The sequence below is a fragment of the Pavona decussata genome, unplaced genomic scaffold, assembly GCF_977016875.1.
Source record: "Pavona decussata unplaced genomic scaffold, jaPavDecu1.1 SCAFFOLD_83, whole genome shotgun sequence".
Lineage (NCBI taxonomy): Eukaryota > Metazoa > Cnidaria > Anthozoa > Scleractinia > Agariciidae > Pavona > Pavona decussata.
This window is the reverse complement of record NW_028145501.1, coordinates 151,310-168,883: the sequence shown is the minus strand read 5'-3', so window position 1 is coordinate 168,883 and position 17,574 is coordinate 151,310.

Sequence of the window (17,574 nt, the reverse complement as noted above, 5' to 3'; positions counted from 1 at the left end):
AGATTTATAACCATTAAACGTAACAATTGAAACCCCTAAACGTAAGGATTTATAACCCCTGAACATAAGAACTACAACCCTTAAACGTAAGGATTTTTAACCTCCAAACGTAAGAAATACAACCCCCGATCGTGAAGATTTATAACCCCCAAACGTAAGAAATACAACCCTCAAACGTGAGGATTTATAACCCCTGAACATAAGAACTACAACCCCCGAACCCCCCTGAACATAAGACCTAAAACCCCCAAACGTAAGGATTTATATCCCCCTAACATAAGAACTAAAACCCCCGAACGTAAGGATTTATAACCCCTGAACATAAGAACGACAACTCCCGAACGTAATGATTTATAACCCCAAAACATAAGAGCTACAACCCCCGAACGTAAGGAATTATAACCCCTTAACATAAGAACTACAACCCCCAAACGTAAGGATTTATAACCCCCAAACGTAAGAATAAAACCCTCAAACGTAAGAATTTATAACCCCCAAACGTAAGAAATACAACCCCCGAAGGTAAGGATTTAAAACTCCTGAACATAAGAACTAAAACCCCCAAACGTAAAGATTTATAACCCCCAAATGTAAGAAATACCACCCTTAAACGTAGGGATTTATAACCCCTGAACATAAGAACTACAACCCCCAAACGCAAGGATTTATAACCCCTGAACATAAGAACTACAACCCCCAAACGTGAGGATTTATAACCCCCAAACATAAGAACTAAAACCCCAAAACGTAAGGATTTATAACCCCTGAACATAAGAACTACAACCCCCGAACGTAATGATTTATAACCCCCAAACATAAGAGCTACAACCCCCAAACGTAAGGATTTATAACCCCCAAACGTAAGAAATATAACCCTCAAACGTAAGGATTTATAACCCCCAAACGTAAAAAACTACAACCCCCGAACGTAAGGATTTATAACCCCTGAACATAAGAACTACAACCCCCGAACGTAAGGATTTATAACTCCTGAACATAAGAACTACAACCCCCAAACGTAAAGATTTATAACCCCCAAATGTAAGAAATACAGTCCTTGAACGTAGGGATTTCTAACCCAAGAAGATAAGAACTACAACCCCCAAACGTAAGGATTTATAACCCCTGAAAATAAGAAATACAACCCCCAAACGTAAGGATTTATAGCCCCTGAACATAAGAACTACAACCCCCAAACGTAACGATTTATAACCCCCAAACGTAAGAACTACAACCCCCGAACGTAAGGATTTATAACCCTCAAACATAAGAACTACAACCCCCGAACGTAAGAAATTATAACCCCTTAACATAAGAACTACAACCCCCAAACGTAAGGATTGATAACCCCCAAACGTAGGAAATACAACTCTCAAACGTAAGGATTTATAACCCCCAAACGTAAGAAATACAACCCCCGAACGTAAGGATTTATAACCCCTGAACATAAGAACTACAACCCCCGAACGTAATGATTTATAACCCCCAAACATAAGAGCTACAACCCCCGAACGTAAGGAATTATAACCCCTTAACATAAGAACTACAACCCCCAAACTTAAGGATTTATAACCCCCAAACGCAAGAAATACAACCCTCAAACGTAAGGATTTATAACCCCCAAACGTAAGAAATACAAACCCCGAACGTAAGGATTTATAACCCCTTAACATAAGAACTACCACCCCCGAACGTAAGGATTTAAAACTCCTGAACATAAGAACTACAACCCCCAAACGTAAAGATTTATAACCCCCAAATGTAAGAATTACAACCCTTGAACGTAGGGATTTATAACCCCTGAAGATAAGAACTACAACCCCGAAACGTAAGGATTTATAACCCCTGAACATAAGAATTACAACCCCCAAACCTAAGGATTTATAGCCCCCAAACGTAAGAACTACAACCCCCGAACGTAATGATTTATAACCCAAAAACGTAAGAAATACAACCCCCAAACGTAAGGATTTATAATCCCCAAACGTAAGAAATACAACCCTCAAACGTAAGGAGTTATAACCCCTGAACGTAAGGAATACAACCCTCAAACGTAAGGATTTAAAACCCCTGAACGTAAGAAATACATCCCTCAAACGTAAAGATTTATAACCATTAAACGTAAGAATTGAAACCCCTAAACGTAAGGATTTATAACCCCTGAACATAAGAACTACAACCCTTAAACGTAAGGATTTATAACCTCCAAACGTAAGAAATACAACCCCCGAACGTGAGGATTTATAACCCCCAAACGTGAGGATTTATAACCCCTGAACATAAGAACTACAACCCCCGAACCCCCTGAACATAAGACCTAAAACCCCTAAACGTGAGGATTTATATCCCCAAAACATAAGAACTAAAACCCCCGAACGTAATGATTTATAACCCCTGAACATAAGAACGACAACCCCCGAACGTAATGATTTATAACCCCCAAACATAAGAGCTACAACCCCCGAACGTAAGGAATTATAACCCCTTAACATAAGAACTACAACCCCCAAACGTAAGGATTTATAACCCCGAAACGTAAGAAATACAACCCTCAAACGTAAGAATTTATAACCCCCAAACGTAAGAAATACAACCCCCGAAGGTAAGGATTTATAACTCCTGAACATAAGAACTAAAACCCCCAAACGTAAACATTTATAACCCCCAAATGTAAGAAATACCACCCTTAAACGTAGGGATTTATAACCCCTGAACATAAGAACTACAACCCCCAAACGTAAGGATTTATAACCCCTGAACATAAGAACTACAACCCCCAAACGTGAGGATTTATAACCCCCAAACATAAGAACTAAAACCCCCGAACGTAAAGATTTATAACCCCTGAACATAAGAACTACAACCCCCGAACGTAATGATTTATAACCCCCAAACATAAGAGCTACAACCCCAGAACGTAAGGAATTATAACCCCTTAACATAAGAACTACAACCCCCAAACGTAAGGATTTATAACCCCCAAACGTAAGAAATACAACCCTCAAACGTAAGGATTTATAACCCCCAAACGTAAAAAAATACAACCCCCGAACGTAAGGATTTATAACCCCTGAACATAAGAACTGCAACCCCCGAATGTAAGGATTTATAACTCCTGAACATAAGAACTACAACCCCCAAACGTAAAGATTTATAACCCCCAAATGTAAGAAATACAACCCTTGAACGTAGGGATTTATAACCCCTGAAGATAAGAACTACAACCCCCAAAGGTAATGATTTATAACCCCTGAAAATAAGAACTACAACCCTCAAACGAAAGGATTTATAGCCCCTGAACATAAGAACTACAACCCCCAAACGTAACGATTTATAACCCCCAAACGTAAGAACTACAACCCCCGAACGTAAGAACTACAACCCCCGAACGTAAGGATTTATAACCCCCAAACGTAAGGATTTATAACCTCCAAACATAAGACCTATAACCCCCGAACGTAAGAATTTATAACCCCTAAACATAAGAACTACAACCCCCAAGCGTGAAGATTTATAACCCCCAAACATAAGAACTACAACCCCCGAACGTAAGGATTTATAACCCCTGAACATAAGAACTGCAACCCCCAAACGTAAGGATTTATAACCCCCAAACGTAAGAACTACAACCCCCGAACGTAAGGATTTATATCCCCCAAACATAAGAACTACAACCCCAAAACGTAAGGATTTATAACCCCCAAACGTAAGGATTTATAACCCCCAAACATAAGAACTACAACCCCCGAACGTAAGAATTTATAACCCCTAAACATAAGAACTACAACCACCGAACGTAAGGATTTATAACCCCCAAACGTAAGAAATACAACCCCCAAAACGTAAGGATTTATAACCCCCAAACATAAGAACTAAAACTCCCAAACGTAAGGATTTATAACACCTGAACATAAGAACTACAACTCCCAAACGTGAGGATTTATAACCCCCAAACATAAGAACTACAACCCCCAAACGTAAGGATTTATAACCCTGAAACGTAAGAAATACAACCCCCAAACGTAAAGATTGATAACCCTCAAAAATAAGAACTAAAACCCCCGAACGTAAGGATTTATATCCCCCAAACATAAGAACTACAACCCCAAAACGTAAGGATTTATAACCCCAAAACGTAAGCATTTATAACCCCTAAACATAAGAACTACAACCCCCAAGCGTGAAGATTTATAACCCCCAAACATAAGAACTACAACCCCCAAACGTAAGGATTTATAACTGCCAAACGTAAAAAATACTACCTAAAACGTAAAGATTTATAACCCGCCAACATAAGAACTAAAACTCCCAAACGTAAGGATTTATCACACCTGAACATAAGAACTGCAACTCCCAAACGTGAGGATTTATAACCCCCAAACATAAGAACTACAACCCCCGAACGTAAGGATTTATAACCCCTGGACATAAGAATTACAATCCCCAAACGTAAGGATTTATAACCCCCAAACATAAGAACTACAACCCCCAAACGTAAGGATTTATAACCCCCAAACGTAACAAATACAACCCCCAAACGTAACGATTTATAACCCCCAAACATAAGAACTACAACCTCAAAACGTAAGGATTTATAACCCCTGGACATAACAACTACAACCCCCAAACGTAAGGATTTATAACTCCCCAACATAAGAACTACAACCCCCAAACGTAAGGATTTACAACCCCAAACGTAAGAAATACAACCCCCAAACGTAAGGATTTATAACCCCCAAACATAGGAATTACCACCCCAAAACGTAAGGATTTATAACACTTGAACATAAGAACTACAACTCCCAAACGTGAGGATTTATAACCCCCAAACATAAGAACTACAACCCCCGAACGTAAGAATTTATAACCCGTGAACATAAGAACTACAACCCCCAAACGTAAGGATTTATAACCCCCAAACGTAGGAACTACAACCCCCGAACGTAAGGATTTATAACCCCTGAACATAAGAACTACAACCCCCAAACGTAAGAAATAGAACCCCCGAACGTAAAGATTTATAACCCCTGAACATAAGAACTACAACCCCCAAACGTAAAGATTTATAACCCCCAAACGTAAGAACTACAACCCGCGAACGTGAGGATTTATAACCCCTAAATGTAAGAAATACAACCCCCGAACGTAAGGATTTATAACCCCTGAACATAAGAAGTACAACCCCCAAACGTAAGGATTTATAACCCCCAAACATAAGAGCTACAACCCCCGAACGTAAGGAATTATAACCCCTTAACATAAGAACTACAACCCCCAAACGTAAGGATATATAACCCCCAAACGTAAGAAATACAACCCCCGAACGTAAGGATTTATAACCCCTGAACATAAGAACTACAACCCCCGAACGTAAGGATGTATAACTCCTGAAAATAAGAACTACAACCCCCAAACGTAAAGATTTATAACTACCAAACGTAAGAACTACAACCCCCGAACGTAAGGATTTATAACCCTAAACATAAAAACTACAACCCCCAAGCGTGAAGATTTATAACCCCCAAACATAAGAACTACAACCCCCGAACGTAAGGATTTATAACCCCTGAGCATAAGAAATACAACCCCTAAAAGAAAGAACTACAACCCTCAAACGTAAGGATTTATAACCCCGAAACGTAAGAAATACAACCCCCAAACGTAAATATTTATAAGCCACAAACGTAACAAATAGAACCCCCAAACGTAAGAACTAAAACCCCCGAACGTAATGATTTATAACTCACAAACGTGAGAAATACAACCCAAAAACGTAAGGATTTATAACCCCCAAACGTAAAATATACAACCCTCAAACGTAAGGAGTTATAAACCCTTAACGTAAGAAATACAACCCTCAAACGTAAGGATTTAGAACCCCTGAACGTAAGAAATACATCCCTCAAACGTAAAGATTTATAACCATTAAACGAAAGAATTGAAACCCCTAAACGTAAGGATTTATAACCCCCAAACATAAGAACTACAACCCCCGAACGTAAGAATTTATAACCCGTGAACATAAGGACTACAACCCCCAAACGTAAGGATTTATAACCCCCAAACGTAAGAACTACAATCCCCGAACGTAAGGATTTATAACCCCTGAACATAAGAACTACAACCCCCAAACGTAAGGATTTATAACCCCCAAACGTAAGAAATACAACCCCTGAACGTAAGGATTTGGAACCCCTGAACATAAAAACTACAAGCCCCAATCGTAAGGATTTATAGCCCCTGAAAATAAGAACTAAAACCCCCAAACGTAAGGATTTATAGCCCCTGAACATAAGAACTACAACCCCCAAACGTAACGATTTATAACCCCCAAACGTAAGAACTACAACCCCGGAACGTAAGGATTTAGAACCCCTGAACGTAAGAACTACAACCCCCGAACGTAAGGATTAATAACCCCTGAACATAAGAACTACAACCCCCAAGCGTAAAGATTTAAAACCCTCAATAATAAGAACTACAACCCCCGAACGTAAGGATTTATATCCCCCAAACATAAGAACTACAACCCCAAAACGTAAGGATTTATAACCCCCAAACGTAAGGATTTATAACCTCCAAACATAAGACCTACAACCCCCGAACGTAAGAATTTATAACCCCTAAACATAAGAACTACAACCCCCAAGCGTGAAGATTTATAACCCCCAAACATAAGAACTACAACCCCCGAACGTAAGGATTTATAACCCCTGAACATAAGAACTACAACCCCCAAACGTAAGGATTTATAACCCCCAAACGTAAGAACTACAACCCCCGAACGTAAGGATTTATATCCCCCAAACATAAGAACTACAACCCCAAAACGTAAGGATTTATAACCCCCAAACGTAAGGATTTATAACCCCCAAACATAAGAACTACAACCCCCGAACGTAAGAATTTATAACCCCTAAACATAAGAACTACAACCACCGAACGTAAGGATTTATAACCCCCAAACGTAAGAAATACAACCCCCAAAACGTAAGGATTTATAACCCCCAAACATAAGAACTAAAACTCCCAAACGTAAGGATTTATAACACCTGAACATAAGAACTACAACTCCCAAACGTGAGGATTTATAACCCCCAAACATAAGAACTACAACCCCCAAACGTAAGGATTTATAACCCCGAAACGTAAGAAATACAACCCCCAAACGTAAAGATTGATAACCCTCAAAAATAAGAACTAAAACCCCCGAACGTAAGGATTTATATCCCCCAAACATAAGAACTACAACCCCAAACCGTAAGGATTGATAACCCCAAAACGTAAGCATTTATAACCCCTAAACATAAGAACTACAACCCCCAAGCGTGAAGATTTATAACCCCCAAACATAAGAACTACAACCCCCAAACGTAACGATTTATAACCGCCAAACGTAAGAAATACTACCTAAAACGTAAGGATTTATAACCCCCCAACATAAGAACTAAAACTCCCAAACGTAAGGATTTATCACACCTGAACATAAGAACTACAACTCCCAAACGTGAGGATTTATAACCCCCAAACATAAGAACTACAACCCCCGAACGTAAGGATTTATAACCCCTGGACATAAGAATTACAATCCCCAAACGTAAGGATTTATAACCCCCAAACGTAAGGATTTATAACCTCCAAACATAAGACCTACAACCCCCAAACGTAAGAATTTATAACCCCTAAACATAAGAACTACAACCCCCAAGCGTGAAGATTTATAACCCCCAAACATAAGAACTACAACCCCCGAACGTAAGGATTTATAACCCCTGAACATAAGAACTACAACCCCCAAACGTAAGGATTTATAACCCCCAAACGTAAGAAATACAACCCCCGAACGTAAGGATTTATATCCCCCAAACATAAGAACTACAACCCCAAAACGTAAGGATTTATAACCCCCAAACGTAAGGATTTATAACCCCCAAACATAAGAACTAGAACCCCCGAACGTAAGAATTTATAACCCCTAAACATAAGAACTACAACCACCGAACGTAAGGATTTATAATCCCCAAACGTAAGAAATACAACCCCCAAAACGTAAGGATTTATAACCCCCAAACATAAGAACTAAAACTCCCAAACGTAAGGATTTATAACACCTGAACATAAGAACTACAACTCCCAAACGTGAGGATTTATAACCCCCAAACATAAGAACTACAACCCCCAAACGTAAGGATTTATAACCCCGAAACGTAAGAAATACAACTCCCAAACGTAAAGATTGATAACCCTCAAAAATAAGAACTAAAACCCCCGAACGTAAGGATTTATATCCCCCAAACATAAGAACTACAACCCCAAAACGTAAGGATTTATAACCCCAAAACGTAAGCATTTATAACCCCTAAACATAAGAACTACAACCCCCAAGCGTGAAGATTTATAACCCCCAAACATAAGAACTACAACCCCCAAACGTAACGATTTATAACCGCCAAACGTAAGAAATACTACCTAAAACGTAAGGATTTATAACCCCCCAACATAAGAACTAAAACTCCCAAACGTAAGGATTTATCACACCTGAACATAAGAACTACAACTCCCAAACGTGAGGATTTATAACCCCCAAACATAAGAACTACAACCCCCGAACGTAAGGATTTATAACCCCCAAACGTAACAAATACAACCCCCAAACGTAAGGATTTATAACTCCCCAACATAAGAACTACAACCCCCAAACGTAAGGATTTACAACCCCAAACGTAAGAAATACAACCCCCAAACGTAAGGATTTATAACCCCCAAACATAGGAATTACCACCCCAAAACGTAAGGATTTATAACACTTGAACATAAGAACTACAACTCCCAAACGTGAGGATTTATAACCCCCAAACATAAGAACTACAACCCCCGAACGTAAGAATTTATAACCCGTGAACATAAGAACTACAACCCCGAAACGTAAGGATTTATAACCCCCAAACGTAGGAACTACAACCCCCGAACGTAAGGATTTATAACCCCTGAACATAAGAAGTACAACCCCCAAACGTAAGGATTTATAACCCCCAAACATAAGAGCTACAACCCCCGAACGTAAGGAATTATAACCCCTTAACATAAGAACTACAACCCCCAAACGTAAGGATATATAACCCCCAAACGTAAGAAATACAACCCCCGAACGTAAGGATTTAAAACCCCTGAACATAAGAACTACAACCCCCGAACGTAAGGATGTATAACTCCTGAAAATAAGAACTACAACCCCCAAACGTAAAGATTTATAACTACCAAACGTAAGAACTACAACCCCCGAACGTAAGGATTTATAACCCTAAACATAAGAACTACAACCCCCAAGCGTGAAGATTTATAACCCCCAAACATAAGAACTACAACCCCCGAACGTAAGGATTTATAACCCCTGAGCATAAGAAATACAACCCCTAAAAGAAAGAACTACAACCCTCAAACGTAAGGATTTATAACCCCGAAACGTAAGAAATACAACCCCCAAACGTAAATATTTATAAGCCACAAACGTAACAAATAGAACCCCCAAACGTAAGAACTAAAACCCCCGAACGTAATGATTTATAACTCACAAACGTGAGAAATACAACCCAAAAACGTAAGGATTTATAACCCCCAAACGTAAAATATACAACCCTCAAACGTAAGGAGTTATAAACCCTTAACGTAAGAAATACAACCCTCAAACGTAAGGATTTAGAACCCCTGAACGTAAGAAATACATCCCTCAAACGTAAAGATTTATAACCATTAAACGAAAGAATTGAAACCCCTAAACGTAAGGATTTATAACCCCCAAACATAAGAACTACAACCCCCGAACGTAAGAATTTATAACCCGTGAACATAAGGACTACAACCCCCAAACGTAAGGATTTATAACCCCCAAACGTAAGAACTACAATCCCCGAACGTAAGGATTTATAACCCCCAAACATAAGAACTAAAACTCCCAAACGTAAGGATTTATAACACCTGAACATAAGAACTACAACTCCCAAACGTGAGGATTTATAACCCCCAAACATAAGAACTACAACCCCCAAACGTAAGGATTTATAACCCCGAAACGTAAGAAATACAACTCCCAAACGTAAAGATTGATAACCCTCAAAAATAAGAACTAAAACCCCCGAACGTAAGGATTTATATCCCCCAAACATAAGAACTACAACCCCAAAACGTAAGGATTTATAACCCCAAAACGTAAGCATTTATAACCCCTAAACATAAGAACTACAACCCCCAAGCGTGAAGATTTATAACCCCCAAACATAAGAACTACAACCCCCAAACGTAACGATTTATAACCGCCAAACGTAAGAAATACTACCTAAAACGTAAGGATTTATAACCCCCCAACATAAGAACTAAAACTCCCAAACGTAAGGATTTATCACACCTGAACATAAGAACTACAACTCCCAAACGTGAGGATTTATAACCCCCAAACATAAGAACTACAACCCCCGAACGTAAGGATTTATAACCCCTGGACATAAGAATTACAATCCCCAAACGTAAGGATTTATAACCCCCAAACATAAGAACTACAACCCCCAAACGTAAGGATTTATAACCCCCAAACGTAACAAATACAACCCCCAAACGTAAGGATTTATAACCCCCAAACATAAGAACTACAACCTCAAAACGTAAGGATTTATAACCCCTGGACATAACAACTACAACCCCCAAACGTAAGGATTTATAACTCCCCAACATAAGAACTACAACCCCCAAACGTAAGGATTTACAACCCCAAACGTAAGAAATACAACCCCCAAACGTAAGGATTTATAACCCCCAAACATAGGAATTACCACCCCAAAACGTAAGGATTTATAACACTTGAACATAAGAACTACAACTCCCAAACGTGAGGATTTATAACCCCCAAACATAAGAACTACAACCCCCGAACGTAAGAATTTATAACCCGTGAACATAAGAACTACAACCCCCAAACGTAAGGATTTATAACCCCCAAACGTAGGAACTACAACCCCCGAACGTAAGGATTTATAACCCCTGAACATAAGAACTACAACCCCCAAACGTAAGGATTTATAACCCCCAAACGTAAGAAATACAACCCCCGAACGTAAAGATTTATAACCCCTGAACATAAGAACTACAACCCCCAAACGTAAAGATTTATAACCCCCAAACGTAAGAACTACAACCCGCGAACGTGAGGATTTATAACCCCTAAATGTAAGAAATACAACCCCCGAACGTAAGGATTTATAACCCCTGAACATAAGAAGTACAACCCCCAAACGTAAGGATTTATAACCCCCAAACATAAGAGCTACAACCCCCGAACGTAAGGAATTATAACCCCTTAACATAAGAACTACAACCCCCAAACGTAAGGATATATAACCCCGAAACGTAAGAAATACAACCCCCGAACGTAAGGATTTATAACCCCTGAACATAAGAACTACAACCCCCGAACGTAAGGATGTATAACTCCTGAAAATAAGAACTACAACCCCCAAACGTAAAGATTTATAACTACCAAACGTAAGAACTACAACCCCCGAACGTAAGGATTTATAACCCCTGAACGTAAGAACTACAATCCCCGAACGTAAGGATTTATAACCCCTTAACATAAGAACTACAACCCCCAAACGTAAGGATATATAACCCCCAAACGTAAGAAATACAACCCTTGAACGTAGTTATTTATAACCCCTGAACATAAGAACTACAACCCCCAAACGTAAGGATTTATAACCCCTGAACGTAAGAAATACAACCCCCGAACGTAAGAAATACAACCCCCAAAGGTAAGGATTTATAACCCCGGAACGTAAGAAATACAACCCCCAAACGTAAGGATTTATAACCCCTGAACGTAAGAAATACAACCCCCGAACGTAAGAAATACAACCCCCAAACCTAAGGATTTATAACCCCTGAACGTAAGAAATACAACCCCCAAACCTAAGAAATACAACCCCCGAACGTAAGGATTTATAACCCCCAAACGTAAGAAATACAACCCACGAACGTAAGGATTTATAACCCCCAAAGGTAAGAAATACAACCCCCAAACGTAAGAAATACAACCCAGGAACGTAAGGATTTATAACCCCTGAACGTAAGAACTACAACCCCCGAACGTAAGGATGTATAACCCCCAGACGTAAGGATTTATAACCCCTGAATGTCATAAATACAACCCCTGAAGGTAAGGATTGATAACCCCCGAACGTAAGGGTTTATAACCCCTGAACGTAAGAAATACAACCTTCGAACGTAAGGATTTATAACCCCTGAACTTAAGAACTACAACCCCCGAACGTAAGGATTGATAACCCCCAAACGTAAGAAATACAACAACCGAACGTAAGAACTATAACTCCCAAACGTAAGAAATACAACCCACGAACATAAGGATTTATAACCCCTGAACGTAAGAAATACAACCCCCACACGTAAGGATTTACAACCCCCGAATTTTAGAATTTATAACTTTCAAACATAAGAAATATTACCCCCGAACGTAAGGATTTAGAACCCCTGAACGTAAGTAATACAACCCCTAGAACTTAAGACTTTATAACCCCCGAACGTAAGGATTTATAACCCCTGAATGTAAGAAATACAACCCTTAAACATACGAAATGCAACTCTCGAACGTAAGGATTTACAACCACTGAATGTAAGAAATACAAACCTTAAACATAAGAAATACAGCCCTTAAACATAAGAAATACAACCCCCGAACGTAAGAAATACAACTTCCGAACGTAAGGATTTACAACCTCTGAACGAAAGGATTTAGAACCCCTGAACGTAAGGATTATTAACCCCTCAACGTAAGGATTTATAACCCCCGAACGTAAGAAATACAATCCCTTACTGTAAGAAACCCCTGACTTTCAAAAAAAGCACAATGCATGTTATCATTTATTCTTTTTAATCAAACAACACTGGTCAGTAAGGTATTTCTTACGTTCGGAGGTTTTAAATCCTTACGCTCAGGGTTGTATCTCTTACCTTTGGGGGTTGTAAATCCTTACGTTAATGGGTTGTAAATCTTTACGTTCGGGGATTATAATCCTTTACGTTCAGGGGCTATAAATTCTTACGTTCAGGGGTTGTAAATCTTTACGTTTGGGGGTTCATAAATTCATGGGTTATAGATCATAGTCGCTATATAAGTGAGATGATTTACATAAGGGGATTTTTATTAATTTTTTGTGATATTTTATTTACGGGTCTGTGCCCAGCTACTGATAATAATCCGTTTTCAACGCGCTTCAAACGCGTTACAAACACGTTTTGAACGCACTTTGTGTGCGTTACAAATGCGTTTCGGACGCATTTTCTACACGTTTTGAACGCGTTTCGAATGCGTTTTGAACGCGTTACAAACTCGTTTTGTTGGGGTTCCAAACGTGTTTCAAACGCATTTTGTACGTATTTTGAACGCGTTTCGAACGCATTTTGTACGCGATTTAACCGCATTTCAAACGCATTCTGTGTGCGTTTTGAACGCGTTTTGTACGCGTTTTGAACGCATCACACACGCGTTACAAACACGTTTGGTACGCATTACAAAAGCGTTTTGTATGCATTAGAAACGCATTTTGTACGCGTTTTGAACGCGTTTAGAACGTGTTTTGTACGCACTTTAAGCGCGTTTTGTACACGTTTTGAACGCGCTTTTTACGCGTTACAAACGCGTTTCGGACACGTTTACTACACGTTTTGAACTTGTTTCGAACGCGTTCAAACGCGTTTTGCACGCGTTTTGAACGCGTTTCAAACGAGTTTTGTACGCGGTTAGAACGTGTTCCGAACGCTTTCTAAACGCGATATAAACGCGTTTTTAACGCGTTTTGAACGCGTTTTATACACGTTTTGATCGTGGTTTGTACACGTTTTTAACACGCTTCAAACGCGTTACAAACACGTTTTGTACGCGTTCTACACGCGTTTTGAAGGCGCTTTGTACTCGTTTTGAACGCGTTACACACCCGTTACAAACACGTTTTGTACGCGTTACAAACGCGTTTTGTATGCGTTACAAACGCGTTTTGAACGCCTTTCAAACGCGTTTTGTATGCTTTTTTAACGCGTTTTGAACGGTTTTTGAACGCGTTTCAAAGGCGTTTTTTACGCTTTTTGTAGACGTTTTTAACGCATTTTAATTGCGTTTTAAACGCATTTCAAAGCCGTTATTTGCTCGTTTCAAACGCGTTACAAGCGCGTTTTGTTCGCGGTTTGTTTTCAAATACGTATTACATAGGGCTTTATTAACGCGTTTAATTGTGCTTAAATGCGTTCATACTCGTCCGGATACATACGAATACATGCGAGTAACATACGAGTTGCATACGAGTAATTATCGGAACAACAAGACCTTTGCTAAACTATCATGTATTGAGAATATCGGGTTTTTTTTCAGCGAGCGACTAGCAATACAAAAACAACACTTTATTTACTCTCGGTTTAATCTAGTACTTAAAAAGATGAAAGGTGCAGGCTTCCTAAAATAACTAACAGAGTTGGAGAAGTAGAAAGTCAGATTTACATAGTTAGATATTAACGGATGAAGAGCCGCTTTGTGGAAAATCTGTTAATAAAGTCTTTATTATTATTATTATTATTGTTACTATTATTATTAAATTAGAATGTCGGAAACACTTATTAAACGCACATTACATAGCGTGCAAGGCAGATTGGTATCTAACAAAATGGATATAACGAATAAAATTAAGGAAAAAGAATAAATTAAGGAAATGCGAAAGTAAAAGGAAAAATATGAACAAAAAAGCACTAAACAATTCTGCGACAGAGCAGAATTTTTGCACTCATCATCAATTATGAAAAAGAGGTTTTAATTAAGAGAATATGCCAATGTTACAATTGCAATTGGAAGACAATTATCTGTTTAAAAAAATTATCTGGGAAATTGATTTTAAATTTGACGTCAGACGCAATAGTAGTTTTTATTCTTATCTAACTCGTAGAAGTAATGATTTACACCTTCCGCGCGGTCGTACCAATTGGGGCAAGCAAACTTTTATTTATCAAGCCTCTAAGGACTGGAACAGCTTAGACAATGACTTTAAAAACATCAAATCATTGTCCCTTTTTAAGGCAAAGCTTAAAAGTTTGTGAATGATGATTTTTTAGCTATTTTTAAATTCGTTTGATCTTGTGAAATAATTTTTAGGTAATTTTATTTTTTATTTCATTTTTAATTTGCAGGGCCCCACTGAAAACCGCCAAGGCGAGTGGGCTCCCTGGATAAATATTATTATTATTATTATTATTATTATTATTATTATTATTATTATAAAGTTTAGATAATGTTGTAATTGTTTTCTTAAATTTGATTAATTTTAATTGTGTAGTTATTAGTAACTTAAGTATGTAAATAATTGTTCCTGAAAAGCCCCATTGGGGAGGTAACAATAAAGTATGTATGTATGTATGTATGTATGTATGTATGTATGTCAGGATGTATGTATAAGACCGTGAAATTGCACGAAAGGAACAGCTTGTGGTCTGTTCTAGACGAAAATGGGAGAGCTCGAAAAACAAGTTTAGCCTTTTTTAATTATAAGTTTAATTCCATTCCGGCTGAGTCCATCCGCCTCTCCAGTGACATTCATTGCAGTTTTAATACACTCAACTGAACTGATAACTTATAACAAAATTGTAAGAAAAGTAATAAAAAGAATTTCCAAATACATAGTAAAACCAACCAGTGGTCGGTTGTTTTTTAAAGTTGAATTGCATTCCGGCTCAGTTTTAGTACACTGAAGTGAAAATTAATAACAAAACCAGGCCATTGTTTCTGTTAATATAGTTATGGAAAACCTTTTCGGATTTTGAATTAAAATGAAACTCGCGTAACACTTCTCTTTTTTCTCATCGTCGAAGAAAATGCTACATTACTACCTACATTTATTTGTAATTGTAGCATTTTTCCGCGAGTATAAAAGTATTACATTTTGTTTCTGGTGATTAATCTTAGCAATCAGCTTGAACAAAGCGTAAAGATAACGAAATTAAAATGAAAGGCATTAGTGTTAGTAGTAACACTGTGCCCTGATACCCAGATTCATATTTTCTCATGAGGTGTCAGAGCAATCTTTATTTTAGATGTTGGGAGAATTTGTATTTAAACGGCCGTTTGAGACAGTTTTGGCTCCTAGATTATTGTAACGTGCACACTTGAGCAGTATAATGACATTTAAATTAGAAGTTAAAAGTTCATAAAAAGACCGACTGTAAACGCTCTAATGAGTGGAAAATTGTTTCGCATATTGGAGCAATCTTCAACTAAATCGTTGTGACCCGAACAACTGCAAGCAGTAAACAAGCATCTTGTTCAAAATCATCGTCGTTTGTTGTCACTGAAGGTAAATTAAAACGACGCTTTTTTTTAGTAATATTTAGAGACTTTGACTGGTACACCTGCCGTTGCCACGCATACATGGCAAATTCTCATGACGCAACACGTACAACACCTTACTCGCAAACTAATAGCTTCAGATATGACCAACCAAAATGAAATGTAAGCCTTAGCTATAAAGGTTGCTTTTGATAATCTTCGGATTACGTAGTTTGAAAATCATCAAGACATCTTCGGGCATCTTCGGCAAAGTTCGGAAATCCTGGTTCAACGAAGACGACAGTCCTACGCATATGACTTCGGACAACTTGGTACTGAACCTAAATATCAACAATAGTTTTTGAGGCTTTGTTCAGTTTGTGGATTAAATCCGCAAAAGTAGAGGCTCATTCCTAAAAAGTAAAAAATGCCATTTTTAAACTTCGAGAAATTCCAAACTGATTTCCAAACTACAAACACAAACAAGAAGTAACAGATTTTTTTGAGAGGGTAATGGTCTAGAAGTAAAGGAGAAGACAGATTATATCGTTATTAATTTGCATCAGATGATAGCGATTGAGGAAGAGACTCATTGAACTGAGAAGATGATTGGTTTGTTAAAAGATTGTCTGACTTCCAATAACCAGAGACATTTCTACCATCTACTGACGTTCCACAATTGACTCAACTCTGATGAAGACTTTTGCTCAGGTTGTTGAAACATGAGTCAATGTCACCTCAAACAGTCTTCAAGGGACTACACCAGGACTACGCTCATCTGGATCATCATAATTTACCTACTTATAGAAGATTTATTTGCTCGCGTTTTCCATTTTGTAGGTCAAAGTTTCTCTGGTCATGCCATCTCTACCCACCAAGCGACTTCCTTGCTAGATTGTCACACATTATGTATCTATCATCCAAGATGTTTGTCATACAACTATCAGTACATGTCAACTTCACTGACTCACATGTGCGAGATAAACGATACTACAGGGAAGATGTGCGCGCATGACATGATTAGAGCGACAGGATTTAAACATTACGAAGACACGGTTACAGCTTGATGGATGGGGATTTAGTAATTTTACTAGTTAAGACACGTGGCCAATTAATTATTTGTTGGGGCAAAAGCGTTTTACTGCTGCATATATGCAGCAACATACGCGGATTTGCTCCTCGCGCGATCAACGCGCGAGTTACGT